Source organism: Delphinapterus leucas, chromosome 13, assembly GCF_059928025.1.
Source record: "Delphinapterus leucas isolate spDelLeu-1000000601 "Yukka" chromosome 13, BTC_Dleu_Yukka2, whole genome shotgun sequence".
NCBI classification, from domain to species: domain Eukaryota; kingdom Metazoa; phylum Chordata; class Mammalia; order Artiodactyla; family Monodontidae; genus Delphinapterus; species Delphinapterus leucas.
In genome coordinates this window covers 40108020-40113796 of record NC_143141.1, presented here as the reverse complement: position 1 = coordinate 40113796, position 5777 = coordinate 40108020, and positions in this window count along the sequence as shown.

Here is a 5777-nt window from a genome sequence, read left to right as displayed (position 1 = left end):
AGAAATAAACTTTCCTTGGGTTAAGTCATTGAAACATGGGGCTGTTTGACATAGTGGTCAACCCTAATACACGCTGTGTAAAAGAGTAAGTTTGTTGAGTTTGTTTCAAATGTGATCGTGGCTCCCTACTTCTGTACCCCTGCCTCTGTCCCCTGTCACAGCACTCAGACATTTTTACCATCCTTCCCAGAAGTCCAAGAGGCATGAGCACAACAGCAGCTTACTTGCCTCCTAAATGTCCTTTGGGATTTAGGCACTTAAAAGAGTGAGCATAAGATGGTTTCATTTCAGGAACTTGAAAACCCTAGATCGAGAGAATTTTAGAAATGGGAGGCACATTTGTAGTCATCTGGTTTAACCATTAAAACAAGTGAGGAGGAAACCGAAGGCCTGGGGACAAAGTACTGACATAAGTCCACAAACTGGATAGTACTGAAACCAGAATCAGCGCCCACTTCTTCAGAGGTCTGTTCATTGTGCCTGTCGATGCATCTGGATGTCTAGCAAGCATCACACTAACAATCAAGCTTTAGAGCTGGACCCAGCTGGACTCAAATTCTGGCTTCCCTCTTGCCAGGTGGACCTTCTCAGGAATAGCATCTGACATCTCTAAACAGCATTTAACCTCATGTGTAAAACAAAGATAATAATAATACTACTTTCCTCTTAGTGTTGTTCTATCAACTAAACAGATTAATGCATTTGGAGTGCTTAGCACACAGTTGACCCTAAGAAAATTTTATGTTGTGAGTTTCTGCCGTTATTTAAAAGAATACCAAAGTTGGATCAAACAGTGCAGCAGCCTTAACCAAAGAACATCCCACACAGCTGGAGGGTAACTTCTGCATTCTCTACTCATGCTTTTGAAGGAGTTCAGGACATGCCACCCCAAGATATACTGCTTATATTGATTATTTTGAGTTGAAGCCAGTCGAAATGCAGAGAGAGGCTTTCTCTGAACTCCTCTTATCTGCCTAAAGACAGATCCTCCAAAAAGAGCTCAATTGTCATAAATCTCCTCCCCCAGGAAGGCATTTTCATTAACCTAGGAAGATCAACTCTCACCACAGGAAAGGAGAGTGGAAGTCCACATCACACCCTGACAAACTTTGTCGCAATCTTATCTCTCATCTGTTCTTCTAAGGGCCCATTTATCTTTCCTTAAAATAATTTACTCTCCCCTAAGGGACCTGTACACCCCTTCCCTTCCCCTATTAAGAGGACACATAAAGTCTCAAATCCCACCACTTTTTTGGGTATTCACTTTTCCCCCTATCATGCCCCATCCACGTAATACGAAAAGATAATGAATTTGTATATCTTTTCTCCTGTTAATTTGCCTGTTGTCCATTTCCTGTTTATTTCATAGACGCAGCTAATGAACCTAGGAGGGTACAGGGAAAGTCTTTCCTCCCCTATACTTCTTTTGGGGCATTGATTCCTTACTTTGTATGCCTGAGTCTCTCCTTTACCAGATAGTACATTTCACATTGCTTTATCTCATTCTGTGTCCCTCAGGGCCCAGGAGTGTGACTTGCACAAAATAGGTCCTCCCTTGAAGTTTGTTGGGGAACAGAGCCTGGCATGGAGAAGGTGAACGTAAAGAGCTTGTGAGTCTCCAGCACCCCATTCTCAGCCAGGGTAGACCAGGCCCTGTGCCTGTCTCCCTCTTCAGGGCTCCAGCTCCTGTTTTGATGACGAGAAGGCAGTTATTCCTGAATAGCTGGATGGCTCTCATTAGAAAGACCTTGACCTTGATAAACCTTCTAGAGAAGATGTTAGCCCCAGATTTCCTTAGCTCTTTCTGCCTTACAGCTTCATCCTCAGGACAAGAACCGCTTTATGCAAACCAGAAGGCTGGAAAGTCTTGAGAAGTCTAGCTCCTTGCTCTGGGGCTTACAGTTCCCATTTGCATAAACACTCTCTAGAGGCTGGCCTTGCTTTCGGAATCCTGACCATTTCACTTTCTATCAGCACCCTCAGAGCAGGAAGAGTTGGGGAGCATGAGACTCAAACTAACTGTAACTCTGGAAAATGGGAAGATTTGAAACTACTTTTGTAAGAATCAGTCTCACTATTTATTGATTTTGAGAATTATCTGGGTGAATCAGAGTTTGCCAAGGTCTCTTCAGACCAGAGGCCCTAAGAAGACCCCCTGAGCAGTCAAAACTCAAAAATCCTTGGCGCAGGTGTCACTTGAAGAACCCAGAACGTTGGCCTCCTCCAGTGCCAATTTTTGGAGGCCCCAGAGGAGCACATGAGCTCACTCTTGGCCCTCAAAGCCAAGGTGAGCATTGACACTGCCACTCCTGCCAGAGCCTGAGGTCTCAGCCCTAGGGTAACCCCTGAAGTCCTTACTACCCTGTGAGCCACGCTGTGGACCCCTCGGGGTAGAGTGAAATGGACCTGTCCCCAGCCCACATGGCAAAGTGGCCCCTGCACACCCAAGTAACCTCTGCCCATGCTGCTCTATGCACTTCAGACACAAAGCCAGATCCTGTCACCTGGCAGGCCTGTGAATATAACGGGGTGTTTGGCTAAGCAGGACTGATTTATTTTAGTCCTTGAAGCAGCAATTTAAGGGCTGACAGCTGCTTCTGAGGCTTGGTAGAAGCAGGAAGTCATCTTGGGGCAGATTTTCTTTGTTCTAAGGAGATAACTTGGAGTGTCTCCTCTTGGTCATGCAAATGTAAAAACTAAGAGATGCTCCCTGCCCTGGAGGAAAGGGTGCAGCAAGATCTTTTGTAGAAAACAAAGGCCTCCACCCCCTCTTCACAGGTGGAGTTGATCTCAAGGAAGAGAGGGGACCAACTTGCAAGAAAGCCCAGGAGCTCGGGGTCACAGCCAGCTAATTAGAAAGGAAGACAGGAACACCAACAGGACGCCACCTCCACGGAGGCAGCACTGAACGTGACCTGGGATCAATGAGAAACCCTGATGGAACAAAGGTTTGTCTGATTCTGTGTCCTCATGGCTTCCCCAGCTGCCCTATTGAGGAAGCCTGACTTTGAGAACAAGGCCAGCTCAGGAGCCTCCAAACCATGCGGGAGTCTCAACCCTGCTGCATGTTAGACTCAGCAAAGGGGCATTGAAAAAAATATGGATGCTACAGCATTTGAACTGCTGCTCGTATGCCAACATTCACAGCAGCATTAGTCACAATAACCAAAAGGTAGAAATAATCAATGTCCCACATGAATGGGTGAACAAGATGTGGTATAGCCATACAATGGAATATTATTCAGCCTTAAAAAGGAATGAAATTCTGGGAATTCCCTGGTGGTCCAGTGGTTAAGACTCCATGCTTTCATTGCTGAAGGTGTGGGTTCGATCCCTGGCTGGGGAACTAAAATCCCACAAGACACATGGTGCGGCCAAAAAAAAAAAAAAAATGGGAATGAAATTCTAACACATGCCTACAACATGGATGAAGCTTGAGGGCATTATGCTAAGTGAAATAAGCCAGACACAAAAGAACAAATATTGTATGATTCCACTTAGAATAGGTACTTAGAATAGGCAAATTCATAGAGACAGAAAGTAGAACAGTGGTTCCCAGGAGCTTGGGGGAGGGGGAAAAGGGGAGTTATAATTTGATGGGTACCATTTCAGTTTGGTATGCTGAAAAAGTTCTAGAAGTTTGATAGTGGTGATGGTTTTCACAACACTGTGAATATACTTAATGCCACTGAACTGTATGCTTAAAAATGGTTAAAATGATAAATTTTATCTTATGTATATTTTACCACACACACATAATAGTATGAGGGAGGACATATGGGACTTTACTTCTTTTTTTAATTTTTATTTATTTATTTATTTTGGCTGTGTTGGGTCTTTGTCGCTGTGCGCGGGCTTTCTCTAGCTGTGGCGAGCGGGGGCTACTCTTCGTTGCTGTGCGCAGGCTTCTCACTGTGGTGGCTTCTCTTGTTGCAGAGCACGGGCTCTAGGCATGCGGGCTACAATAGTTGTGGCACTTGGGCTCAGTAGTTGTGGCTCATGGGCTCTAGAGCGCAGCCTCAGTAGTTGTGGCGCACGGGCTTGGTTGCTCCGCAGCATGTGGGATCTTCCCGGACCAGGACTCGAACCCATGTCACCTGCACTGGCAGGCGGATTCTTAACCACTGTGCCACCAGGGAAGCCCGGGACTTTACTTCTGTTAAGCACAGCTGAAGCCCCCATATTTAAAAAGTGGCTGACTCTTTTCAAAAGAATGTACTGGACCTTCTAGGCAGGGCTTTTAAATTGAAAAACAAAAACAACCAAGGCTCCGAAACCCTAAAATTAAACAAACAAACAAACAAACAAACAGAAAACCTGCTAAGTTCTGTCCTTCTGATCCCATCAGGCACTCATCTTCAAGCAACTTGTTCTAAATGTTAGTAGTGAAGATACTAGGGAGAAAGTTGTCTTGTAGTCCTGGGCATTTCTCTCTCCCTCAAGCCAAGTGAGGGGATGCAAGAGGTGGACCCAGAGTGCTTGACATGGGTTTCCTGTGAAGGGTTGCATGCTATGCCACCCTAAAATATGCCATTTTGGCATAAGAATTATTTTGAGCTAAAGGCAATTGAGATGAAGCAGATACAAGAAAAGCTCTCTGCCCTCCCCCTATTTGCCTAAAAAAGTAGGATATAAATTTGTAAAGATGTCCCCTCCCCTCCCTTCCGGGAAGGTCAGAAGTTAATCACTGGGGACAACTCTAAACCCTTATCAACCTTGAGCACCAGAGGAATCTCCAAAACAAACCTTGCTAATACTAGCCCTTATCGTCCAGTAGTTTCCCCATATATCTGCCTTCCCACTATTTGCCCTTTGCCTCAAAGTCCTTTTCCTTTGTCTTGTGACTTCTCTAAAATTTTATCTTTTGTTCTTTTGTCATCTCTGTGTGCTCCAAGTGTATGTGCAATGCACATGTTAATAAACGTGTTGGTTTTTCTCTTATTATTCTGTCATTTTCAGTCTAATTTACAGAGCCCCAGCCAATGAACCTAAGATGGATAGAGGGAAGGACGATTTTTTTTCCTCACCTACTCCAGCAGTTGGGAGGATTAGAAAAGTTCAAAAGAGCTGGTTGCCCCTGCTTCTGATCTGATGGGCCTTGAGATAGACAGACAGATAGATAGATAGATAGATAGATAGATAGATAGATAGATAGATAGGTAGGTAGATAGAAGCCAGAAAGGAGAATTCAGAGGGACTGGAAGCTTTCCACATCTTGAATACTGATCTCAGTGGGAGTTACCCAGGTGCAAAAATTCGTCAAGCTGTATATTTACAATTCATGTGCTTTGTTATATCTAAATTATATCTCAATTAAAAAATACCAACGGCCAACAAAAAACTCTAGATTTATGTTGTCTGGGGCAGGGATTGGGTATCAGTATTTCTAAAGATTCCCGGTTAGTTCTAATATTGTAGCCAGTTTCAAGAAACACAAGTAGGGGCCTCACAGCATATCCTGGTAGGGACTGGCTAGTGAGTGGTCCATGCCTGACCTTTGGCAGCAGGACTAGCCTCTGTGGACTGAGTGAAGGGGGAGAGAGGAGAATTATAATTTGTGAACTCCCACCTTTCTCCCTCTATTCTTCTAAGACCATGCAAATCAGCTTTGCAAATCCATCCTTCAGGCCACGGCCAGAGAATCAGCAGCTCTGCCTAGACATCTGAACCCCAGTGGCAAGGAACACCTATAGTAAAAGCCAAAATTCTAAGGCTGCAGCCCCCACGGCCTCTGGCCAGAACATCACCTCGTGGAAAGCCAGGAAGCCAGAGGCTTA